At 47.0% G+C, this 27,574-nt stretch overlaps 1 protein-coding gene across 1 annotated transcript in view; it reads left to right on the top strand.

Moving 5' to 3' along the window:
* Positions 1-8,955: 8,955 nt before the first annotated feature.
* TTC31 (tetratricopeptide repeat domain 31) overlaps positions 8,956-27,574 on the top strand; it is a 146,489-nt gene continuing 127,870 nt past the window's right edge. Inside the window, exon 1 of the mRNA XM_075352239.1 lies at positions 8,956-9,063. The gene's annotated coding sequence lies outside the window, so the exon portion shown is untranslated. The remainder of the gene's footprint in view (positions 9,064-27,574) is intronic.

Genomic DNA, 27,574 nt, shown 5'->3' with positions numbered 1-27,574 from the left:
CGCTGATAGTCCCGTCCTCCACATCATCTCCCCTGTGCGTGCACGCTGGGGACAGCGGTACTTCGGGGAACACGTGAAGGACGGGACTATCAGCGGCGGCGGCAGCGAGAGGGAAAAGTCAATGTTTTCAGCTGCCAATGTCCATCCCCCTCTCGCTGCCGCCGCTGATAGTCCCGTCCTCCACATCATCAGTGGCGGCGGCAGCCAGAGGGAAAAATCAATGTTTTCAGCTGCCAATGTCCATCCCCCTCTCGCTGCCGCCGCCGCTGATAGTCCCGTCCTCCACATCATCTCCCCTGTGCGTGCACGCTGGGGACAGCGGTACTTCAGGGAACACGTGGAGGACGGGACGGGACCACTTGCCTGTTACCTCTCTTCCTGACGAATTACCTGCGTTTTTGGTACCAAAAACGCAGGTAAAAGGCAGGTAAAATGCACCACTTTTGATTAGCATGCATTTTTCCTGCGTTTTTGATGCCCTCATTGATTTCAATGGGTGACAAATGTTGACAAAAACGCAGGAAGAATGAACATGCTGCATTTTTTTTGTCACAAACTTTTGACAAAAAAAACGCTGACAAATAAACTGCAACGTGCGCATGACAAATCTGACTTCTCATAGACTTTGCTGGGAAGTCAGATGTCAGAAAGTTCTGCTGACAAAACTGCAGCCAAAAAAGCAGCCAAAAAAGCAGGAAAAAAAGCAGCGTGCGCATGTAGCCTAAAGCCGCATTTGGTTACAAAAAGATTTCCAAAACATTAAACATCCCAAGGAGCACTGTGCAAGTGATCATATTGAAATGGAAGGCATATCATACCACTGCAAATCTAGACCCGGCCGTCCATCCAAACTGTCATCTCAAACAAGGAGAAGACTGATCAGAGATGCAGCCAAGACGCCCATGATCCCTCTGGATGAACTGCACAGATCTACAGCTGAGGTGGGAGAATCTGTCCATAGGACAACAATCAGTCATACACTGCACAAATCTGGCCTTTATGGAAGAGTGGCAAGAAGAAAGCCATTTCTCAAAGATATCCATAAAAAGTGTAGTTTAAAGTTCGCCACAAGCCACCTGGGAGACACCAAACATGTGGAAGAAGGTGCTCTGGATGAAACCAAAATCAAATTATTTGGGCACAATGCCAAACGATATGTTTGGTGTAAAAGCAACACAGCTCATTACCCTGAACACACCATCCCCACTGTCAAACATGGTGGTGGCCGCATCATGGTTTGGGCCTGCTTTTCTTCAGCAGGGACAAGAAAGATGGCTAAAATTGATGGGAAGATGGATGGAGCCAAATACAGAACCATTCTTGAGGAAAACCTGTTGGAGTCTGCAAAAGACCTGAGACTGGGACGGAGATTTGTCTTACAACAAGACAATGATCCCAAACATAAAGCAAAGTCTACAATGAAATGGTTCACAAATAAACATATGCAGGTGTTAGAATGGCCAAGTCACAGTCCAGACCTGAATCAAATCGAGAATCTGTGGAAAGAGCTGAAAACTGCTGTTCACAAACGCCTCCATCCAACCTCACTCAGCTCCAGCTGTTTGCAAAGGAAGAATGGGTGAGAATTTCAGTCTCTCCATGTGCAAAACTGATAGACACATGCCCCAAGCGACTGCAGCTGTAATCGCAGGAAAAGGGGGCGCTACAAAGTATTAACTTAAAGGGGATGAATATTAGTACACGCCCCAATTTTCAGTTTATTATTTTTTACAAAACTTTAAAATAAGCAATACATTTTGTTCAACTTCACAATTGTGTCCACTTGTTGATTCTTCACCATAAAATTTTTATCTTTGTTTAAATCCTAAAATGTGGAAAAAGGTTGAAAAATTCAAGGGGGCCGAATACTTTCACATGGCACTGTATATGTATATATTTTTGTCTGTATAGGTCTGTGTCCCTGGTATACGCCCTTCTTTGGTTGAAGTGTATACCTTTGCCATTTTTTGAAGTATACTATATTTTATGCACTCTGTGTGTATATGTTATCTGTCCACTGGTGGACACGGACAGAAAAAGGACTCCCTTTGCAGACCAAAAACTCATAAAAATTCACAATCTCACCTACTTTGGTGGTAGAAATGGGCCACCTTACCTCTTGGGCCCCTGGCTGCACCAATGATATGTCCACCCCTGTGCCTGTCTGCTTTTAATACATATCCAATAAATGACAGTAGTGAGACCCTTAACTTTCCTTACGTGAGTTCCTTTGAAATGCTGCCAATCCGTCTGATGAAGTCGGACACTTTTCAAAAACTTATGGCGGTAGCTGTCCCACCGTACATGGTTCCCCACCACCACTTCTTTTCCTGGCGGGCCATCCCTGCACTGCATGAACAAGTTGCGGACAAAATTAGGTGTGCACTGCACAACGCCAGCAGTGGTCAAGGTCCACAGAACCACCACCGATAGGTGGACCATTAAGCATGTGCAGGGACATTATATCTCCCTAACTGTCCAGTGGGTTAATGTAATTACCCCGGGTCGGGCCTTCTCTTAACAATTGGCCAGACCTTCTTTATGAACAAACAAAAATACATTGACCCTCGATCATATCCAGAAGTTGGGCAGAAAGCAAGTAATGAGCGAGAGAAGGTCACTGTCCATCAGTAGCACAAATCCCAGAATGGCAGGCAGAGGACGGCACTGGTAAACATGTGAGATGTCCAGAAATGGGGTCAGATAAGTCCATTCAAGAGCAGATAACTCAATATCCAACAGCAGAGAACCAAGACGCCTGAACTAATAACTGGCACAGGCGATGGCACCTGCCGGATTCAAAGAGAGCTCTGAGGGCTCTGATTGGCCAGCTGACCGGACCCACTCTGCGCTGATTGGTTGATTAGCCAAACCAACACGTAAATTGGGCAACCATTTGCATAATGCATGTGCACTACATGATTACTGTCGGAATAACATGACACAGTGATGGAGCAAGAAAGGATTACCGTACTTTCTTCTGCAGGTAGATCACAGTACATTTAGTGGTTACATTTTACAAAAAAATGCCCCATGTATTTTAACAGGACCCTGTCACTGCCATCATCTGTACTCCAAATGAGCCTGAGGACAGCAAAAGGTTCGCAAGTCACTTACACTGCCTTGCAAAAGTATTCACCCCTCTAGGCTATTTTGTTACAATCTGTGTTTAAATATTTTTGCAATGTAATTTGGACGTGATGCATCAGCACTAAATCATTTAAGTTGGGAAATAGAACTAAGAAAAATAAAGGCAAAAATTAAATTTATGGAATAAAATAAAAATTGCCATGTGTATATGTACCGCCCCCGGGCGAGCAGCCGGGCCGCTGCCGCCGCTCGGATCCGGATCCCCGGTGGCTCGAAAGGTCTCCGGACCCGGGGGTCACACGGCCACTCGATTAAAAGGAGGGGGAGATATGTACAGGGAGATTTTGGAAAGTTCGTGACGCCACCCACGGTGCGTGGTAATGTGAGGGACCACCGATGACGTTGGGGAGCCCGGTGACGATTGTGTGGCAGCCTGATGTTTAACCCCTCTGTGGGTAGGGGGTTTGTGTCCCGGGGTCCGTTGGTGTTGGATGGTGGAGTTTGGGTGCTGTTGGGGGATAGGTGCAGAGGGGGTTTCCAATGTACTCACTCAGTCCTAGAATAACCACACCGACAGCTTGTAAACCTAAGTTCCGAGCACCACCGTAGTCCGCGGGGAGTACGCCTGGTTCCGTGCCCTCGGTGTTATTGTTGGTCTGTGGCTTTATTCCTGGCACTTTAGTCTTACTTGGACCTGTTGGTATGAAACTCTCCGGATCTCGCTCACCTGTATGGCTAACGGAGTGAGCTTGCTCTCAGGGTTCACGCGTAAGATTTCTTTGGACTGTAGTGGGAAAGTCCTATCCCATCGGTGCGCTAGTACCCCGATTTTGGAGCGGGTTGGGGATGACACTTGAAGTCTTCACCCCCGTCGGGTGAATTACCGGAACGCGTGAAGCTACTTTTCGGCCTGGGGTCCACGTACCCCGTCGTGCCATGGCCCCTGCCTGGTGATAGCTTAAGGCCGCCGGCTGCCCTCCCTGGCAGTCCGTGCCCCTTGACACTGTCCCCTGTGACCGGGGTTCCAGCTCCTACCAAGCCCAGATCAACGTCTGCCAGCTACAGTAGTACTCAGGAGCCTCCTCCGTGACCTCTCCCTCGCAGAGAGTCACTTCACCTCCTTCACTCTCCACTGTCTCAACTCAACTGTCACTGTCCTCACTTTCTCCTCACCAACCCCCCATGTGGGCGGCCCTATTCCCTTCAGGCCCCCCAATGGTGTGTCTGGTAGGTTAAAGTGGGAAGTGTTCCTAGGATTTTTATTGGACTAGCAGTCAACAATACCTGAGGACTGGGATCCGTTAACCAAGGAGGGTGGATACTGTGCGGTAGGGCATATTGCACAATACCCTATGACGACCTGATAGGCCAGGGCGTCACATATATGTATTCACCCTTTTGATATGAAGCCTCTAAAAATTTGCAGTGTAAGAAATTACCTTCACAAATCACATGCTTGGTGATGGGAAGTCCACCTGTGTGCAATCTAAGGCTATGTGCCCACGGGACTTTGTACCCTCGGATATATCCGCAGGTGTGTCCGCAGGTTTCCTGCAGCAGCTCCCCGGAATCCGCAGCTATCCATTGCTGTGGGATTCCAGATAAATATCTGCAGAAAACCTGCGGACATTCATGTGACTTACCTGCGGAATTCCCGGCCTCTATCTCCATAGTGGAGGGCCGGGATTTCCGCAGGTATTTCCGCAGGAATAATTGACATGCAGTTATGTGCGGCTGCAGGACATCCGCAGCATATTCCGCAGCCGCACATACCGCAGCATGGACACAGACACTCCCCATGTCCTATAGGATAATATAGGGAGTGTCTGTACTTGCTAAAACCTGCGGATTTATCTAGAAAATCCAGATAAATCCGCAGGTTTTCCATGGCAAAATTCGTGGATAGAGTCCCGTGGGCACATAGCCTAAGTTTCCCAGGTAGGTTAGTATAAACACAGTATAAACACACCTGTACTGAAAGGCCACAGAGGCTGCAACACCATTAACTAAGAGGCACAATTAACCAAAGAACACCATGAAGACCGAGGACATCTCCAAACAACGCCATGAAGACAAGGAGATCTCCAAACAACGCCATGAAGACCAAGGAGATCTTCAAACAACGCCATGAAGACCAAGGAGATCTCCAAACAACGCTATGAAGACCAAGGATATCTTCAAACAACGCCATGAAGACCAAGGAGATCTTCAAACAACGCCATGAAGACCAAGGAGATCTTCCAACAACGCCATGAAGACCAAGGATATCTTCAAACAACGCCATGAAGACTAAAGGCCACTTTACACGCTGCGATATCGGTACCGATATCGCTAGCGTGGGTACCCGCCCCCATCTGTTGTGCGACACGGGCAAATCGCTGCCCGTGCCGCACAACATCGCCCAGACCCGTCACACATACTTACCTGCCCGGCGACGTCGCTGTGACCGGCGAACCGCCTCCTTTCTACGGGGGCGGTTCGTTCAGCGTCACAGCTGCATCACTGAACCGCCGCCCAATAGAAGCAGATGGGCGGAGATAAGCGGGACGTAACATCCCGCCCACCTCCTTCCGCATAGCGGCTGGGAGGCAGGTAAGGAGAGCTTCCTCGTTCCTGCGGTGTCACACGGAGCGATGTGTGCTGCCGCAGGAACGAGGAACAACCTCGTTACTGCTGCAGTAACCATTTTTGAGACTGGACCCCCATGTCACCGATGAGCGATTTTGCACGTTTTTGCAACGAAGCAAAATCGCTCATCGGTGTCACACGCAACGGCATCGCTAATGCGGCCGGATGTGTGTCACGAATTCCGTGACCCCAACGAGTTCGCATTAGCGATGTCGTAGCGTGTAAAGCCCCCTTAAGGATATCTTCCAACAACGCCATGAAGACCAAGGATATCTTCCAACAACGCCATGAAGACCAAGGATATCTTCCAACAACGCCATGAAGACCAAGGAGATCTTCAAACAACGTCATGAAGACCAAGGAGATCTTCAACACAACGCCATGAAGACCAAGGAGATCTTCAACACAACGCCATGAAGACCAAGGCGATCTTCAAACAACTCAAAAAGAAGGAGCCAGCACAATTTCTATACTGTATTGATAAATGGAGATTTTTAGCAAAACATTGCAATATTTTGAGCCACCCCGCCAACGTCACGGCAGATCCCATGGAGCAGTCCTACACTAAATATTATATTTTATTTGGGGTGCCATATGGCCTCACACCTTTAATGCAGAACTGCTTGAGGCAGCACTTACCTGGTGCTTTTCATTCCTGTACCTGTGACTGAGTCACAGCTGTGGGCGGGACAGGCCCAGGCAAGTAGTGATGGGCAGTCCCGCTCTTTTTAGTGATCCGGTTCCCATGGCTCCGTTCACCAAAAAGAGCCGGATCTTTCAGATCGTTCTCGGCTCCTTATTAAATATGTGTTCATCCCAGGTGAACACATATTTAAGATTATAGAAACACCGCTAAAGCCCCGCCCACTTAAAAATGGCCAATTAGATTGCTGAGTGGGCGGAGCGTAGCCGCGGGTGGGCGGGGTTTTGACGGCGAAAAGAGCCGATTAGATATTTCAGCGGCTCACACTGGGGATCCGGCTCCTGTCGTTCACAGCAAGGAGCCGGATCTTTGTGTCGGATCGTTCGCGACCGACACATCACTACAGGCAAGTGCTGCTAAGATTAAATAGCCTGTGGACAGGACCGGTGGCTGTGTGTGAACAGTCACCAATGGCTAAACCAGTATACAGATAGAACAACCAAAATAGGGTGCACGGCCTGGTGGAGGCTAACCACCTGCCAAGAAAAAAATTCAAAAAGAAGGAGCCAGCACAATTTCTATACTGTATTGATAAATGGAGATTTTTAGCAAAACTTAGCTGTCTGATTTTTGGCAAGTGGTGACTGTTCACACACAGCCATCAGCCCTGGCCACAGGCTATTTAATTCAAGCAGCACTTGCCTGGGCCTGTCCCGCCCACAGCTGTGATCTCAGTCACAGGTACGGGATTGCAAAGCATCAGGTAGGTGCTGTTTTAAATAGTCCTGCTTTTAATGTGTGAGGCCGCATGGCACCCTTCAGATAAATAAAATATTAGTGTAGGACTGCCCCTTGAGATTTGCCGTGGAGTGGCGGGGTAGCTCAAAATATTGCAATATTTTGCCAAAAATCTCCATTTATTAATAAGTACAGTTTAGAATTTGTGCTGGCTCCCTTTTTCTGATCTTCAAACAACGCCATGAAGACCAAGGCGATCTTCAAACAACGCCATGAAGACCAAGGCGATCTTCAAACAACGCCATGAAGACCAAGGCGATCTTCAAACAACGCCATGAAGGCCAAGGAGATCTTCAAACAACGCCATGAAGGCCAAGGAGATCTTCAAACAACGCCATGAAGACCAAGGAGATCTTCAAACAACGCCATGAAGACCAAGGAGATCTTCAAACAACGCCATGAAGACCAAGGAGATCTTCAAACAACGCCATGAAGACCAAGGAGATCTTCAAACAACGCCATGAAGACCAAGGAGATCTTCAAACAACGCCATGAAGACCAAGGAGATCTTCAAACGACGCCATGAAGACCAAGGAGATCTTCAAACGACGCCATGAAGACCAAGGAGATCTTCAAACGACGCCATGAAGACCAAGGAGATCTTCAAACGACGCCATGAAGACCAAGGAGATCTTCAAACGACGCCATGAAGACCAAGGAGATCTTCAAACGACGCCATGAAGACCAAGGAGATCTTCAAACGACGCCATGAAGACCAAGGAGATCTTCAAACGACGCCATGAAGACCAAGGCGATCTTCAAACGACGCCATGAAGACCAAGGCGATCTTCAAACGACGCCATGAAGACCAAGGCGATCTTCAAACGACGCCATGAAGACCAAGGCGATCTTCAAACGACGCCATGAAGACCAAGGCGATCTTCAAACGACGCCAGGAAGACCAAGGCGATCTTCAAACGACGCCATGAAGACCAAGGCGATCTTCAAACGACGCCATGAAGACCAAGGCGATCTTCAAACGACGCCATGAAGACCAAGGCGATCTTCAAACGACGCCATGAAGACCAAGGCGATCTTCAAACGACGCCATGAAGACCAAGGCGATCTTCAAACGAAGCCATGAAGACCAAGGCGATCTTCAAACGACGCCATGAAGACCAAGGCGATCTTCAAACGACGCCATGAAGACCAAGGCGATCTTCAAACGACGCCATGAAGACCAAGGCGATCTTCAAACGACGCCATGAAGACCAAGGCGATCTTCAAACGACGCCATGAAGACCAAGGCGATCTTCAAACAAGTCAAAGACAAAGTTGTTGAGAAGTACAAGTTGTGGTTGGGTCTGAAAAAAATATCCCAATCTCTGATAAAGTGACCTAAGGGGAAAAAAGTTTTGAAAAATTCTAAAAAGACCTAAAGGGGATAAAAAAATGGGGAAAAAAATAAATAAAATAAATGCAAAAGTCTCACCCAGCTCCAGCCACAGAAAATAACAATAAAAAATATAGCTGACATGATGCCCTGTGCTCTGTCACTTGCGGTCCCCCTTCTGCGCCAGGAGTCGTTACCGAGGACCGACAATAACGGGAGAGGAGGAACACGTGTGAGCGAGGGACAAGCCACAATCAGAAAAGAGGCGTGGTGTCAGATTAGGGGCGGAGCATGGCGCCAATTCTTTCTAACTGGCGGGTAGAGGGGCGGAGCTTTGCGTGGGAACGGGCGTGGTTAGGAGTAAGTAGGCGGGACATGACGGCGCCGCTCGGTATGCAGTGGGCGGGGCTTTTGACAGAAGCCGGGCGTGGGGCGTGGCGCCGGAGCTGGGAGCGGAAGGCGGAGGTGGAGAGGTAGAGCAGCCGGGAGTGGGTGATGATACCGGAGCGGCGGCGGCGAATGTGCTGTTTACTCGAGTGCGGGAGCCTGGGAGTTACCGGACGGCGGGCAGGTGGGTGTTCACACTGGCATGTGTGTTTTGTTGGGGTGCGGCTGGCGGCGGAAGATGCTAAGTGCTTCCCTTCTTGTACTTGTGCTGTTTGCAGAGGAGAGGCAGCCGCCGGGGCGGAGGGAGCTGCAGACACTCGGTGCTACAAGTTGTGGCTGCATTCTTCTGTGAAACTACAGCTCCCAGCATGCCCTCCCATCTGCAGCCTTGTAAAGCATGCTGGGACTTGTAGTTTTGCAGCTAGTGGGAGGCCATGCTGGGCGCTTTAGTGCCTCAAACATGGGCGAGTGTCTAGGACCTGTCTCACAACAGGTGATGGGGATCTGACAGGCCATGCTGGGACTGGTAATGCCATAACAATCAGTGAGAGAGCAACCTGGCAGAACTTGCTGGGAGTTGTAGTCTTAGGCTGCAACCTGTTACTCTTCCTTATTAAACACTGCAAGACTTCAGTGTCATCTGCAGCCCTGCAAAGCATGCTGGGGGTTGTAGTTTCTCAGGGACTGGCAGGACGCGCTGGGGGTTGTAGTTTCGCAGTGTCTGGCAGGACACGCTGGGGGTTGTAGTTTCGCAGCGTCTGGCAGGACACCCTGGGGGTTGAAGTTTCGCAGCGACTGGCAGGACACGCTGGGGGTTGAAGTTTCGCAGCGACTGGCAGAACACCCTGGGGGTTGAAGTTTCGCAGCGACTGGCAGGACACGCTGGGGGTTGTAGTTTCGCAGCGACTGGCAGGACACCCTGGGGGTTGAAGTTTCGCAGCGACTGGCAGGACACGCTGGGGGTTGTAGTTTCGCAGCGACTGGCAGGACACGCTGGGGGTTGAAGTTTCGCAGCGACTGGCAGGACACGCTGGGGGTTGAAGTTTCGCAGCGGCTAGCAGGACGCGCTGGGGGTTGTAGTTTTTCAGCGGCTGGCAGGACGCGCTGGGGGTTGTAGTTTCGCAGCGGCTGGCAGGACGCGCTGGGGGTTGTAGTTTTTCAGCGGCTGGCAGGACGCGCTGGGGTTGTAGTTTTTCAGCGACTGGCAGGACGCGCTGGGGGTTGTAGTTTCGCAGCGACTGGCAGGACGTGCTGGGGGTTGTAGTTTTTCAGCGACTGGCAGGACGCGCTGGGGGTTGTAGTTTTTCAGCGACTGGCAGGACGCGCTGGGGGTTGTAGTTTCGCAGCGTCTGGCAGGACACGCTGGGGGTTGTAGTTTTTCAGCGACTGGCAGGACACGCTGGGGGTTGTAGTTTTTCAGCGACTGGCAGGACACGCTGGGGGTTGTAGTTTTTCAGCGACTGGCAGGACACGCTGGGGGTTGTAGTTTCGCAGCGACTGGCCGGACACGCTGGGGGTTGTAGTTTCGCAGCGACTGGCAGGACACGCTGGGGGTTGTAGTTTCGCAGCGTCTGGCAGGACACGCTGGGGGTTGTAGTTTCGCAGCGTCTGGCAGGACACGCTGGGGGTTGTAGTTTCGCAGCGACTGGCCGGACGCGCTGGGGGTTGCAGTTTGACAGTAGTTAGCAGGTAATGTTGGGCACAATAGCTTGTGTATTGTACTAGCTGCAAAATATCAGTCTGTATCCCTGGAAGGCATGCTGGGAGTTGTAGTGACTTGCTGGACAAAATGCGAGTATCAATCTCAAAACGGGTGATGGGTGCTGAAGGGCATGTTGTAGTTTCACAACTGGAAGGATGGCTGACCACATGTGCTGGGAGTTATAATTTTGTAATACTGAGGTTTGTGGCTACATAAAATATGGTGGTTGCAACCTGTTGTGAAACTAAAAGTCCCAGTGTGCATTGTCATCTGCAGCCTTGCGAGGCATGCGGGGAATTGTAGTTTTGTAAGGCTATGTGCCCACGCTGCGGAAAATGCGCAGAATTTGCCGCGGATTTTTCGCGGAAATTCCGCAGCTTTTTCAACAATCTGCAGCACAGCTACTCCCCAGCCATTTCTATGGCATTTGGGAACTGCTGTGCCCACGCTGCGTTTTTTTCCGCAGCGGAAATAATGCGGATTTCCCTGCGGAAAAATCAGCAGCATGTCAATTATTCCTGCGGATTTACCTGCGGATTTTGCCCATTCAAGTGAATGTAAAAAAAAAAAGCAAATCCGCAACGAAATCAGCGTCAAATCAGCATCAAATCTGCACCTATGCAAAGGTGCCGTTTCCGGGGGAATGTTGTGGATTTAGCTGCAGAAAAATCTGCGGATGCAGAGTCCCGTGGGCACATAACCTAACTGTTGGTTGCAGACAACTTGTGCAAAACCCCCCCCCCAAAAACTGAGCTCCAGAGCAGCGTTGGCGCAGGAGAATTTGGTTTTGCCATCATACAGTGGCACATGGCACAGCGGGCAGTGACTTGTGCAGCACGTCGGTCCAGATTCATTTACAACTTGGAGGGCGAGAGATGAAGGTGGTGTAATAAAATGTGATGTGTAGCTTGTAGAGGAATTTCGGGGGTACTGAATCTTGGGACAATGATTGGTCTTATGAGGGCCGGCTCCGGGTTTACCTGGGCCCCTCTTGCTTTTCTGTTTTATCTCCTCGCACTCTGAGTTATACTTTAATAGTACTATGTTGCTGTATTAGTAATATTGCAATGTATTGTAGTATTACCTCTTATGACGCCCAGCAATGAGCTTGGCATTGCAGGTGTACCAATATGGCCGACCACGTAGGTGTACAAATATGGCCATGCCCATTGCAATGCGATCACATTGCAATGGGATCTGACCTCTGTGACCCCAGCTGACTGTGGAGGCCACGTGACTATAACCAGCCCCGGACCCTATTTGGACTTGACCAGACCCCCAGGTATCTGGCGTCCAAGTGATTAGGCTGAGGATATGTTCACATGGAGGTTGTTGACGTGGAGTTTGTCCAAAAAAACACTGGATAAAAAAATGGCATTTTTTATACATGGAACATCATCTTTGCGTCATGTGATTTAGAAGTCAAATTTGGAGCATTTTTTTTTTTTTCTTGTGGCCTTATGCGTTAACATGCTACTTTTTTTTTCTGCTGCTTTTTTTTTTGCGTCTGCTTATAATCCGCTGCCTTTATTATCAGTTATAGCAAAGTGGATGTTGCTTCATGAAAACTTGCGCCCATTGAGTGCTTAAGGCTATGTGCCCACGGGACTCTGAATCTGTGGATTTTTCTGCATCAAAATCCGCAGCTTTCCCCCAGAATCCGCACCTTTTCATAGGTGCGGATTTTGCGTTTTGTTTTTTTTTATTCAGTTAGGCAAAATCCGCACGAAAATCCGCAACAATAATTGACATGCTGCAGAGTTTTCCGCACGAAAATCCGCATGATTTCCGCTGCGGAAAAATCCGCAGCGTGGGCACAGCGTTTCCCAAATGCATTAGAAATGGCTGGGGAGTAGCTGTGCTGCAGATTTCTGGAAAATCTGCGGCTTTTCCGCGAGAAATCTGCGGCAAAATCCGCGTATTTTCCGCAGCGTGGGCACATAGCCTAACACAATTGAGCAGTGTTTTTTTTTTTTGGTTTTCCCTATAAGAGTCTGTGCGCACTGGGAAATTTGTGTTTCTTAAAAATCTGCGCCCTCTGGCAGAATTCTGCACCTGCGGCAAAAAACACACCAAAAACGCACCCAAATTTGCATGCTGTTTTGCCGCGGTCTGTTGTGGTTTTGGTGCAGTTTTTCCACGGGTTGGTCCCTGCGGTTTTTAACCATTATTTATGGCAAAAAACGCAGGTACCTGCATAAAGAAGGGACATGCTACTTCTTTTTGCTGCAGAAATTCTGCGGCAAAACCTGTAGGGGGGAAAAAGTGCAGTGTGCACAGCATTTTGGATTTCCCATAGATTTTGCTGGGGAAGGACTGCAGGAAGGTTATGAACAAAAACCGCACCTTTTCTGTAGCAAAAACCGCAGCAAACAACGCAGTGTGCACACAGGGCCTAAGATTGTCTGAAGAGCTGGTAAAAAATGCATGCAAAAAAATTGCAGTTTTTATTTTCAGAATCCCAGTGTTTTCGGAAGAAAATGTCATTTAAAAAAGTATCAAATCTGTACCAAAAAAAGCATTAAATTTGGCAGAAAACACAGCAAAGTGCAATAATCAGGTAATTAATGCGTGTGTTGGTGCGGACATTTGCAGGAAAAAAAAAACCTCAGTGTTTTTTGCACATGGCCTGAGCAGGTTTTCCCATTGAAAGTAATAGGAAGATTATGGGAAGAATATTTGAAGCTCGTTATTATGTTGTCGCCCCCCCACTTGACGTTTTTTTCTGTGAAAAATATGCATTAGACTGCTGCTGCCAGTGATTGTCTGCAGCAGTTAAGTGACTTCAGCAGCGAGGTGTTGTATGGTTTTATGGTGATGTACTGCTCAAAATCACCTAGCCACACAGAACAGCGCACCAACCCAGGACACGTCCATAATCTTCATCCGAATGTGACCTCAGGCTACATGGAGACTGTTATTGACTGATGATATATCGGGAGCTGCCGTTTAATGTCACACACTGGGGCTGATGGCTCAATACCGTCTAATAGAAAAACTGACTTTCTTGCCCATAGTTACCAATCAGAGCCCAGCTTTCATTTCTTAACCAGCTCTGGTAGAATGGGAGCAGCTCTGTGATTGGTTGCTATGGGAAACAAACAGGTTTTCTTTTAGGCAGTGCTAGTAAAAGAGGCCTAGTGAGTTGTATGGTCTGCAGACGACACCTCAACATTAAAATTAATCATTTACGCTAAACAAGTCTTGGTGTCGACCCCTCCATGTACTGTGAAAATAATTCAACAAAAAAGCAAGACATATTACCTAGTGATGAGCGGGCACTACCATGCTCGGGTGCTCAGTACTTGTAACTAGTGATGAGCGGGCACTACCATGCTCGGGTGCTCAGTACTTGTAACTAGTGATGAGCGGGCACTACCATGCTCGAGTGCTCAGTACTCGTAACTAGTGATGAGCGGGCATTACCATGCTCGGGTGCTCAGTACTCGTAACTAGTGATGAGCGGGCACTACCATGCTCGGGTGCTCTGTACTTGTAACTAGTGATGAGCGGGCACAACCATGCTCGGGTGCTCAGTACTTGTAACTAGTGATGAGCGGGCACTACCATGCTCGGGTGCTCTGTACTTGTAACTAGTGATGAGCGGGCACTACCATGCTCGGGTGCTCTGTACTTGTAACTAGTGATGAGCGGACACTTCCATGCTCGGGTGCTCTGTACTTGTAACTAGTGATGATTGGGCACTACCATGCTCGGGTGCTCTGTACTTGTAACTAGTGATGAGCGGACACTACCATGCTCGGGTGCTCTGTACTTGTAACTAGTGATGAGCGGACACTACCATGCTCGGGTGCTCTGTACTTGTAACTAGTGATGAGCGGACACTACCATGCTCGGGTGCTCTGTACTTGTAACTAGTGATGAGTGAGCACTACCATGCTCGGGTGCTCTGTACTTGTAACTAGTGATGAGCGGGCACTACCATGCTCGGGTGCTCAGTACTCGTAACTAGTGATGAGTGCGCACTACCATGCTCGGGTTCTCAGTACTGGTAACTAGTGATGAGTGCGCACTACCATGCTCGGGTTCTCAGTACTGGTAACTAGTGATGAGCGGACACTACCATGCTCGGGTGCTCTGTACTTGTAACTAGTGATGAGTGAGCACTACCATGCTCGGGTGCTCTGTACTTGTAACTAGTGATGAGCGGGCACTACCATGCTCGGGTGCTCGGTACTCGTAACTAGTGATGAGTGAGCACTACCATGCTCGGGTTCTCAGTACTGGTAACTAGTGATGAGCGGGCACTACCATGCTCGGGTTCTCAGTACTGGTAACTAGTGATGAGCGGGCACTACCATGCTCGGGTGCTCAGTACTCGTAACCATGCTTGATACCCGTAATGTGTAGTTGGTCGTTCAGACATGTACTTAGTCAATGGGGAAGTCGAGTATTTTTTTGGACAATTTTTTCCATTGATTTATGAGCACCTGAGCATAGTGGTGCTCGTTCATCACTAATATTAACATCTTTCTATTTTATAGTAAAAAAAATAAATAAATCAAATCGTGTCTGTGATGAAGTCTTCAAACTGGTGTAGACTAGAGGTACACGTTGAGCCAAGTGCTCCTTAAAGAGGTTTTTCCGCCATAGATGAGATTATGTTGTCAATGGCTGGATTTGACAAGTATGTTTTATCGAAGGGTCATGATTCGATGGGCTTTCCTCGGAGATACGCTGGTGTGTTGGTATGGCTCTGAACTTGCCAGCCTCCTACATGTGTATGAAGCGGACCTTATGGATGAACCAGATCTGCGGCCGGTCTGTCCACACACGGGTGTATGAATGAATGCAGCTTATTTGCTCACGAGGTTGTGGCAAGGCAAAACCAAAGAGCAACTGATGGATCCCAATTTGGTATTTCGGAGTTTGTCAATTTTTTTTTTTTTTTTGTAGCTACGACAAAAGCAGTAGCGCTGCATTCTCTATAATTGTTTGCTTTAAAACCAGTGGACCCTTTATCAGAGGCTCTTATGCACCAGTTCGGGGTGACCCTCAAGTGTGGTACGCTAGTCCTTAGGTCGCGGGAGCACAAGACACAATTTTGTGCGACTAGTATTCTCGGTGCAGGCGTATGTTGTATGTTGGTGCGTCATACAGCATGGCAGCTGTTGTTATGGCCGCTCGTTGTGCAGTCGCATGCTGCTCCTTTAATTGTGTAGTGTATATTTTTTTTTATGCTTCTTGTTGTTCATGCAAAGCAGCATTACAGCGAGCGAGCGGAGAATTTCCAGCGTGAGTCACCGGCAGTAATGGTACATGTTCCTGATATCCGTACTGGAATCACAATGCGGCGTCACGTGAGCGTGCACAGGAGCCATGTGTGATCTTACTCTGCACGTGCATCCTCTAATCGTGTGGGTCACAGCTCAGCTATTTGCAGAATAGGAATTATCGGCATGTGCAGCGTAATCAATGGATTCAGTAAAGAAGAACTCTGTGGGTAATAACTAATGATTAAAGGGGTTGTCTATAGGGCAGATGGTGGTCATAGTAGACTGAGTCCATCTGTAAGGACTATGGGCCCTCTGGTGAACCACAGCCATAGGACCATCTGGAAATATAGGCCAAAATGGGCACAAAAATAATAAGTTAAAAAACCCATTCATACATCCATTTTAACTTTTTTTTTTTTTTTTCCATTGATACTTTTTTTTCTTTTCTTCTTTTTTTTTTTTTAACTATATCTATGTAAAAGTACTGTAGTGTTAGTGTGAAGATATACTCTCCAACACCTTCTCTCTGATCTGGCACCATTCTGCTGTTCGCAGTGATATTGCTGCACTCTGTGTGTGAGATGGAAGTCTCTTTTACCAAGTAAGTCTCTGGAGCCTCGGTGTGACGCTCCATAGACTTACATTGTGAAAGCCTCTTCTGGGTCTCGCAGAGTGCAGTGACAGTCTGCAAAGTGGTGACGTCACAGAGAAGAGGAGTAGAGCGGACGCTGGATCCCGACGAAAGCAATAGCAGGTGAGTATATTAAAACGTGCTATTGTACATGGAGCTATGCACACATTTGTTTAAAGGGAACCAACCGGCAGATTTTCCATATATAAAGTCAAGCCAGTGCTATACTGGTGCTAGGATGCTGAATGTAAGCAGAGCTTTTGTTCAGAGAGAGGATTTTTTTTTTTTTCAGAAATATGTGCAAGTAAAGTTCCAGCAATGCACTGGTATTTGATTGACAGGTGCAACAGGAAGGAAATATGTGGGTCGGGTCTTGCTGTTTATTCCCGCCCCGTGTGGCTGCCTGGCCTTCCTCCCTCTGTCGCCGTCGTAGACATTAATTCCGGCGCAGCCAATCAGTCAGGGGCGGGAAAAGATAGCAAGACTCTACCCACATATTCCCTTCCTGTTGCACCTGTCAATCCAATAGCAGTGCATTTCTGGAACTTAACTTGCACATATTTCTGAAATAAAACATCCAATCTCTGAATAAAAGCTATGCTTACAGTCAGCATACTAGCACCAATATAGCACCGGCTTTACTTTATATATGAAAATCCTGCTGGATGGTTCCCTTTAAAGCAAAAAAAACAAAACAAAACACAAAACTTCATGGGTGGGTGTCTTTAAAAATGGGACATGTGCAAAGTTTGACAAAACAATGACATGCATGCATCCCCAACCCTTCCCAAAAAAAAAAAAAAGATAGAAAAAAAGGAGGGGTGAATGATGCACTGAAACTCTTAGGATACGTGCACACGATCAGGATTAGTCGGTGCTCTGGAGGGGACTCAAGCCTCTCCACAGGAAGAATTGACAGGTTGTGGATGGGAAACCCGCAGCAAGTCAGTCTACACAGCAGCTATGTGCGCACATCGAGTATTTGGTTGCAGAAATTTCTGCACCAAATCTGCATCTCTTGGCAGAAAAAAAGCCCTGCATTTTGCCTTGTTTTTTTCCATGCGTTTTCTATCCATTCTGGAGTGGAAAAATACTGCAAAAATGCTGAAAGAATTGACATGCTTCAGATTTATTTCTGCACCGAATCTGCAAAAAAAAAAAAAAAAAAGGCAACGTCCATAAAGCTTAATGATTCTCATCGACTTTGCTGGCATTTTGTGACAACTGCACTAAAACACAAAAAAATGTTATAAAACGCACCGTGTGCACATAGCCTTGAAAAGAACAGTTGGAATTTTTAGAAAACCCACCCACTATGCTTGCACTGTACTATCCAGCTTTTTGGACGCAGTGAAAACACTTTGCATCGAAAATGTTACTAATCCTGATTGTGGGCACACAGGCTTATGGATCAGTGTGCAGATAAAAAGGGATGAGAAAATCTGATGTGTGAATGTTGCCTAATCTATACAGTGAAAATCTTAAAAAACCCCAAAAACCCCTACAAAATAGCTACTTTTTTGTAAATATATATATATATATATAATATATATATATATATATATATATAATTTTATAATGAGAACTGCTTTTTACAAATTGGTATAAAAGTCGAAAACAAATCACACATCCCAAAATAGTATCAAAGAACACATCAACTTAGGCTAGCTTCACACTTGGGTTGAACGACATCTGTTGCATTGCGTTGTGTGACGGATGCGTTGCATATAGTGGTACAACGGATGCAACAGATCGTGCAAAACAACGGAACTTAACGGAACTTGTTTTTCTTTTTTTTTTTAGTTTTACCTTTACCGGCGGCAGACTATTGTGAACGATCAGCTGAGCAGCCGGGCACTTAGCGAGCGCTCTCAAAAGCCGGCCGCCGGGCGATCAGTTGAGCGCTCTCAAAAGCCGGGCGATCAGCTAGGCGCTCTCAAAAGCCGGCCGCCGGGCGATCAGCTGATCGCTCTCAAAAGCCGGCCGCCGGGCGATCAGCTGATCGCTCTCAAAAGCCGGCCGCCGGGCGATGAGCTGATCGCTCTCAAAAGCCGGCCGCCGGGCGATCAGCTGATCGCTCTCAAAAGCCGGCCGCCGGGCGATCAGCTGATCGCTCTCAAAAGCCGGCCGCCGGGCGATCAGCTGATCGCTCTCAAAAGCCGGCCGCCGGGCGATCAGCTGAGCGCTCTCAAAAGCCGGCCGCCGGGCGATCAGCTGATTGTTCGGCCACCGAGAGACAAAACAAAGTTTCTGTGGAAAAAAAAATGAGCATGCGCAGTGAAAATATAAAGGATTCCGCCGCTCAAAAAATGTTACATGCTGCGTTGCTTCCGCCCGGCGGATGCAACGCAGCGTCGGCCAGCGGAAGCAACGCAGGTCCATCAGTCGTCCATACAAGTCTATGAGAAGCAGCGGAATCCATTAACAGATTCCGCTGTTTTCCAAAACGGCGGATTGCGACTGAAGGAAAAAAACACGTGAAAATAGCCTTATCCTGCAAAAAGCACACTGTGCATCCAGAATCTGCTGTAGCTAATAGTTGATCATTGGGGGGTGTTGGACCCCCACAGAATGACCTGTTGTGTGAATGGATCACCTATAGCAAAGTAGTGCACAATCTTTGAGTTCGTTTGAAAGTTTGTTCTGAGAAATCTTATGATGGATCCACAGTCAGTATTGCAGGGGGATTTTCAGTTGTGGATTTCTCAATAGCTGGGGTCAATGTCTGAGTTTTTCTGCTTCTGCCAATGTCGCGCTGACCCTACATTGATAACTGGGCAGCCTGGTAAAGCTGTCGACAATACAATGACATAACCCTGATCTTACGGCTGCCGCACAGAGCCCGTGCTGCCGGACCCTGTATTCACAGGTGCGGACCACCAGTGCCACTAATGCCAGTTCTATATTATCCAACACTCCAGACCACAGGGTTCAGGGTTGTTACTAGTCACTGATATTCTCCATGTTGCAGTTATTGCGCTATATTGTGTATATACTCCATTGTTGAGCCCGGAAAGCCACTTGTATGTACAAGGTGCATTATTCTGCTCGGAGGGGCTGTGAAAATTTGCATTAGTTTCCATGGATGCCCCGATGTGGCCCTGCGCCCCCACCGCCCCCATCCCTCGCTGGATAGAAGCTGCTTTGCATTTTTGTGTCCTTTGGTATATGAAGAGTTAAACGACGTGTCGCCAAATGGTGTGATCAGCAAATATGAGTTTTACAATGAGATCATCTCCTCTGTTTAGCCAGCGCGGCCGGAGCGAGGAGCCTTTGTGCTGTTTCTATAGGTGCGAATGTGGAAACCGTTTAGTCTCTACAACGAACACCGCTTACTTACTGTTATCCTGTTGCCTTAGGGCAGAATAGTTCCACATAACAGATCTCTACTGAGCAAGCCGGGAGGGGTCCGCTAAGGTAATGCTTTCTGGGAAAAGTATGAAAAATGGCTCGCTGTTGCCCCCTGTAGGTGGCTCTGGTGGGAAGTTTTCCTCCTAATTGATATTTTTCACATCTCTGAATCTTTGTGAGTGCACGACGCGGTAAATTGAAAGCTGAGGATTTTATTTAGTTAGTGGGGTCTCTGCCGATGCAAAGTTGCCACGTATTGCTCTGCTCTCACCTGCTGCCGTAACGCCCATAGTTGTCAATGGAGAAAGACTTGTAAGTGGGTTAAATTTCCCATTGGGAAGTTGGAGCTTTGCAGTTAGTGGTGACGTTTTTTTTTTGTTTTTTTTTTTAAAAGCTTTGGTAGTTTATTCAGGGGGCTTTGATTGGATGTGCAGTACGCGGGTCACTTATTAGAGGGTATTCAATGCCGATGGGGGTGTCTACCGCCTTTTGGTGAGAGATGTACCCTTTGCCGCTTTGTTTGGTGGGAATACAGGAAATTGCTGCCTGCTTAATATTCACTGACCATAATCGATTTACCTAAAGTCCGATTATCACTTAGTAAAACTTTTATATACTGTAAATGCTGCTCAGTGTTGATGACCATAGGGGGTCCGGGTGCTGAGAGATCCCACTGCGCTTTTAAGGCCCTGTGTGCACACTGCGTTTTTACCCGCGGTTTTGCTGCGGAAATTTCTTGAGAAATGCTTGTGATCTTTCTGCAGACATTTCCCAGCAAAACCTATGGGGGAAAAAAAAGCTGTGCGCATGCTGCGTTTTTTTCTCAAGAAAATTCTTTGTGAAGAATTTCTTGAGAAAATTTCTTGAGAAAATGAGCATGTCACTTCTATTCCGCAGGTACCTGCAGTATACCCCCGGTATTTCACTCCATTCACTGTAATGTAATTGCGAAATACCGGGGGTATACCGCAGGTAGCAAATGATGTGCGGTATAGCCGCGATTTACCTGCGGTAATGTTCATCGCTGCCTGCGGTTTTGCAGGAAGTGATGTCATTATGCCAGGAAGAGGAAGCGGAGCAGCGTAAACACAGACGTCACACTCCCTGGACGCCGCACAGAAGCGCTTCCGTGTGACCTCCAGGTGCCCGGGCAGTCTGTCCTTCTCCGGCCCCGCGGCTGCCTGCCCTGCAGTGTCAGTGTCTGCCCGCAGTATCAGCAGCTTGTCACCCTGCAGTGCGTGCAGCCGCGGGGATGACTAGCGCTGCTGTCAGGAGGTGAGATCAGTACCTGCGGTGACAGTCTCCTGCCTCCTGACGTCACCACTGTCACTGCCGTCTATGCCCGCAGCCTGAGACTGTCACTAGCGGTGACGTCACGGGCTCTCGCGATACTACTGAGAATGCGGCAGGCATAGAAGGCAGTGACAGTGCTGACGTCAGCAGTGCAGGAGATCATCACAGCAGGTAATGATCTCATCTATCCTCCTGACAGCACCACTCGGCATCCCCTGCAGTGACCTGGGCTGACCTATTGATGTTAGCTCAGGTCACTGCATTGCTCTCCCAGCCAATGGGGAACATTCTGCTCTTCATTGACTGGGACAGTGACTATGGTATGGATCGCCGAGGGACCCCCTTATTGGATTACGCCGGACCTGGATTTGATTGTTCTTGTCAATAAATTGGTGAAAGAGGGAATGTTTTGGGGAGTGTTTTTTTTCAAATAAAACTTTTTTTGTTGTCTATTTTTTATTACTGACTGGGTTGGTGATGTCGGGTATCTGATAGACGTGTGACATCACTAACCCCAGGGCCTGATGCCAGGTGACATTACACATCTGGCATCAACCCCATATATTACCCCGTTTGCCACCGCACCAGGGCAACGGGATGAGTTTGGGCGAAGCGCCAGGATTGGCATATCTAATGGATGCGCCACTTCTGGTGCGGCTGCAGCCTGCTATTTTTAGGCTGGGGAGTGTCCAATAACCATGGACCTCCCTAGTCTGAGAATATCAGACCCCAGCTGTCCGCTTTGCCTTGGCTGGTGATCCAATTTGGGGGGACCCCACGTTTTTTGTTTTAAATTATTTATTTAATGTAAAATAACAGCGTGGAGTGCCCTCTGTTTTGGATTACCAGCCAAGGTGAAGCTGCCAGCTGTGGTCTGCAGGCTGCAGCCGTCTGCTTTACCCTAGCTGGCTACAAAAGATGAGGGGACCTCACGTCATTTTTTTTTTTTTTAATTATTTATTTTTTGGCCAAATACAAAGCTAGCAACCCTTTAGTGCCACATGAAAGTCACTAAAGATGGCCAGCTTAGAATATGCAGGGGGGTGGGACATGATATAGGTCTTTCTCATCTATTTATCTATCTATCTATTCATCTATCCATCTTTCCCTCTATCCATTATCTGTCTATCTATTATCTATATTATTTATTGCAGTTACAGCATAAAAAAAAACGCAGGGACCAACCTGCGGCAAAAACGCATGCATTTTTCCTGCGGTTTTGGTGCGGTTTTTTTTACCGCAGATGCTGTAATCTTCAACTCCCAGAAGTTTCTCAAGAAATTTTCTTGAGAAAAATCCCTTTTCTAGTGCGCACATAGCCTAAAACATAGTTTTGCAAAATGATAGGTACACCTTAACAGTATTTTGATTTTGCTTTTTTTTTGTGAGGGTTCTTAGTTAGAACATTTGACCGCAGCTTCTCTCATAATTTTTTAATTTTTCTCCTGTACGTGATAGAACAATTTATTTTTGTCAGTTTAGTCAGTGTGTCCTATTATACCATCAGTTTATTTTTTTTTTTTTTTGTTTGCAAAAAAATAAATATATACAAGGGGCTGCTAAGTCTTTGGCTTTATCCAGAAAGAAATGAGATACGATGATGAACTTTACATTTATTCCACATACTCTCCACTGATGACAACACACTTCTTAAATCGGTATTCCAAGTTCTGTAAGCCTAGCGAAAAGAGGGATTTCGGTTGTGCCCCAAACCGGGCATCTGTAGCAGCCATGGCATCAGGAATGGTTTGAAATTTGGGACCCTTGAGTTGTTTCTTCAGGTTTGGAAACAGATGATAGTCGGAGGGAGCTAGATCTGGTGAATAAGGTGGGTGGTCACCAGCTGGAAGCCCAGCTCTGCCAGTTTTGCTGTGGTCGCTTGTGCAGTGTGAGCGGAGGCATTGTTTTGCAGGAACAAGATTCCTTTGGACAGCTTGCCGCACCTTTTGGCCTTCAGAGCTGACTTCAATTGGTCCAAAAGTTCAATGTAATACTTTTCATTGATGGTGGAACCCTTTTGAAGGTAGTCCACTAGCAGCACATCCTCCTTATCCCAGAACACAGACGCCATCACTTTAGTGGCTGATTTTTGCACCCTGAACTTCTTTGGACGAGGAGAACCCCTGTGTCTCCACTCTTTTGTCTGCTCCTTGTTTTTCGGGTTATACAAATTAAATCCATTTCTCCTCCGTAGTGACCAGTCGATCCAGGAAGTTCTTATCAGTCCGTAAACACTGACAAATGGGCCGGGAAGTTTTCACTCGCTGCTTCTCTGATCTGTTGTCAAACATTTGGGGACCCACTTTGCAGATCGCTTCTGTTAACTGTGTTATATGAAGGGCATTGATCCCCCAATGTCTGTCACATATCACCATGAATATCATTTACGGACTTTCCTTGCAGAAACAAGAATTTTATCCCTCTGCTCTGTTGCTGTGAATATCGCATTAGACTCCGCCATTCTGTTTACCCGTGTGCGTAGAACACTGTTGCCATAAGTAACAAACACAATTTTAAAAACATATATTAGACACATAAGGCTTTCTATGGTAACGAATGCTACATATGTAGCAAAAATATATATATATATATATATATATATATATATATATATATATATATATATATATATATATATATTTATTTAATATTACAGTACAGACCAAAAGTTTGGACACACCTTACCTTCTCATTCAAAGAGTTTTCTTTATTTTCAAGAACTGTGAATTAACACGTGGACTGACCTACTTAAAAAAGTGTGAAACAACTGAAAATATGTCTTATATTCTAGGCTCTTCAAAGTAGCCACCTTTTGCTTTGATTACTGCTTTGCACACTCTTGGCATTCTCCTGATGAGCTTCAAGAGGTAGTCACCGGAAATGGTTTTCCAACAGTCTTGAAGGAGTTCCCAGAGATGCTTAGCACTTGTTGGCCCTTTTGCCTTCACTCTGCGGTCCAGCTCACCCCAAACCATCTTGATTGGGTTCAGGTCTGGTGAGTGTGGAGGCCAGGTCATCTGGTGTAGCACCCCATCACTCTCCTTCTTAGTCAAATAGCCCTTACACAGCCTGGAGGTGTGTTTGGGGTCATTGTCCTGTTGAAAAATAAATGATGGTCCAACTAAACGCAAACTGGATGGAATAGCGCGCCGCTGCAAGATGCTGTGGTAGCCATGCTGGTTCTGTATGCCTTCAATTTTGAATAAATCCCCAACAGCGTCACCAGCAAAGCACCCCCACACCATCACACCTCCTCCTCCATGCTTCACGGTGGGAACCATGCATGTAGAGTCCATTCGTTCACCTTTTCTACAAAGACACGGTGGTTGGATCCAAAGATCTCAAATTTGGACTCATCAGACCAAAGCAAAGATTTCCACTGGTCTAATGTCCATTCCTTGTGTTCTTTAGCCCAAACAAGTCTCTTCTGCTTGTTGCCTGTCCTTAGCAGTGGTTTCCTAGCAGCTATTTACCGTGAAGGCCTGCTGCACAAAGTCTCCTCTTAACAGTTGTTCTAGAGATGTGTCTGCTGCTAGAACTATGTGGCATTGACCTGGTCTATAATCTGAGCTGCTGTTAACCTGCGATTTCTGAGGCTAGTGACTCGGATAAACTTATCCTCCGCAGCAGAGGGGACTCTTGGTCTTCCTTTCCTGGGGCGGTTCTCATGTGAGCCAGTTTCTTTGTAGCGTTTGATGGTTTTTGCCACTGAACTTGGGGACACTTTCAAAGTTTTCCTAGTTTTTCAGACTGACTGACCTTCATTTCTTAAAGTAATAATGGCCACTCGTTTTTCTTTACTTAGCTGTTTTTTTTCTTGCCATATTACAAGTTCTAACAGTCTATTCAGTAGGACTATCAGCTGTGTATCCACCAGACGTCTGCACAACACAACTGATGGTCCCAACCCCATTTATAAGGCAAGAAATCCCACTTATTAAAGCTAACAGGGCACACCTGTGAAGTTAAGACCATTTCCTGTGACTACCTCTTAAAGCTCATCACGAGAATGCCAAGAGTGTGCAAAGCAGTAATCAAAGCAAAAGGTGGCTACTTTGAAGAACCTAGAATATAAGGGCTCATGCGCACGTTGCCGAATTTCATGCATTTACGCTGCGTATTGCACTGCAACGGAAATGCATGCGTCCTGCGTCCCCTGCACAATCTATGAAGATTGTGCATAATCCATGTTCATGTTGCTTTTGAGAGCGGAGCGATTTGGATGCCAAAATTTTGTTCCAAATCGCTGCGTTCTAAAAAGCAACATGTCACTTATTCCGTGCGCTTTGGATGCAGGTCCTGCTCTGTCTATGGGAGAGGCTGCATCCAGAGCGCATGAAATCGGCATTTTTTTTTTCTGCAGAAACTCTATTCATTACGCAGTGTTTCTGCAGCGATTTGACGTACACATGAGCTGTCAAATCCTTGTAGAAATTTCTGCAGGGATACGACGCAACGTGCGCACACAGCCTAAGACATATTTTCAGTTGTTTCACACTTTTTTGTTAAGTATTTCATTCCACAGGTGAATCTACAATTTTCAGTCATGAAAATAAAGAGAACTCTTTGAATGAGAAGGTGTGCAAATTTTTTGGTCTGTAGTGTGTGTGCGCGTATATATATATACGGTATATTACATACACACTGCTCAAAAAAAATAAAGGGAACACAAATAAGGATGTGGTATTTTGGTGTTCTACTTTTTTAAGCAATATTTTTTATATATATATATAAAAATATATATATATATATTTACTGAATGTGTGTATATAATACTGTGTGTATATGTTTAATATATATATGTATATGTTTGTGTATGTATGTATATATGTATAATATACACAATGTGTGTGTGTATATTATATTGGTGTTTGTTTTTGTTTTTTTGTTTGGTTTTGGCAAAGCTTCACCTACATATTGCAATGTTACACACGAGTAACACGCAGGTGGCATTTACATGCTTTCTGTCAATTGTAATAACAAATTGCCACAGGCAAATAGATATCCACTAGATAAGGCCTTTAAATTACATACAACTGTTAATTCAAATCATTAGTATGGAACATGTTTCGCCAAGCCAGCGTCATCAAGGGATTGAGGCTACAATTCCCCATTATAGCCTCAATCTCAGTTTGGTGAAACATGTTGGCAAGGCTAATGGCTTATTTATTTTAGCAATCCATTCGCAATGATGGACATCAATAAGAATTGGTTATACATAAGAATTAGCAGTAAACTTGCTGCCGTATAGAACTAAACCTGACGCTTGTCCTATCAGTTTATATACTATTCCCATTCCTTGCATCATGTTCTCTTAATGAATGTATTACATTTTTTTCCAAATTAATGATTTGAATTAAATTATATTTTATTTCTTCGCGGTGAGGGCGGTGCTGTATTCCAGAGGGGAAGGGTTTGTCGCGGGGGGCTGTTGGGGGAAGGGGGTTGTATGGGACATAGGCTGTGTGGAAAGGGAACCTTAAAGCAGCCCCTTCAACCTTATGGTGAGGGTGTCTTATGGTGAGGGGGCTGCTCTATGGCGAGGGTGTCTTATGGCGAGGGTGTCTTATGGCGAGGGTGTCTTATGGCGAGGGTGTCTTATGGCGAGGGTGTCTTATGGCGAGGGTGTCTTATGGCGAGGGTGTCTTATGGCGAGGGTGTCTTATGGCGAGGGTGTCTTATGGCGAGGGTGTCTTATGGCGAGGGTGTCTTATGGCGAGGGGGCTGCTGTATGGCGAGGGTGTCTTATGGCGAGGGGGCTGCTGTATGGCGAGGGTGTCTTATGGTGAGGGGGCTGTTGTATGGTGAGGGTGTCTTATGGTGAGGGGGCTGCTGTATGGCGAGGGTGTCTTATGGTGAGGGGGCTGCTGTATGGTGAGGTGGCTGCTGTATGGTGAGGTGGCTGCTGTATGGTGAGGGGGCTGCTGTATGGTGAGGGGGCTGCTGTATGGTGAGGGGGCTGCTGTATGGTGAGGGGGCTGCTGTATGGTGAGGGGGCTGCTGTATGGTGAGGGGGCTGCTGTATGGTGAGGGGGCTGCTGTATGGTGAGGGTGTCTTATGGTGAGGTGGCTGCTGTATGGTGAGGGTGTCTTATGGTGAGGGTGTCTTATGGTGAGGGGGCTGCTGTATGGCGAGGGTGTCTTATGGTGAGGTGGCTGCTGTATGGTGAGGGTGTCTTATGGTGAGGGGGCTGCTGTATGGTGAGGGTGTCTTATGGTGAGGGTGTCTTATGGTGAGGGGGCTGCTGTATGGTGAGGGTGTCTTATGGCGAGGGGACTGCTGTATGCTGAGGGGTTAGACTGTATTTTGTATGTTATTCATGCTGCTGTCAGTCATAAAGTGGTTCATTGTAGAATGTTCTGCATACTTGCTGCTTGTATTAAATATTCCAAGCGGTCATGCCTATGTGAGCCCACCTTGGTGTGTTTGATTACTTTATTCTTCAGGTGTTTAAAGGGACCCATCAGCAGGACTTATCCT

Source organism: Anomaloglossus baeobatrachus, chromosome 5, assembly GCF_048569485.1.
Source record: "Anomaloglossus baeobatrachus isolate aAnoBae1 chromosome 5, aAnoBae1.hap1, whole genome shotgun sequence".
Classification (NCBI taxonomy): domain Eukaryota; kingdom Metazoa; phylum Chordata; class Amphibia; order Anura; family Aromobatidae; genus Anomaloglossus; species Anomaloglossus baeobatrachus.
The sequence above is the reverse complement of the archived record's forward strand: the minus strand, read 5'-3'. Positions and strand labels throughout refer to the sequence as shown.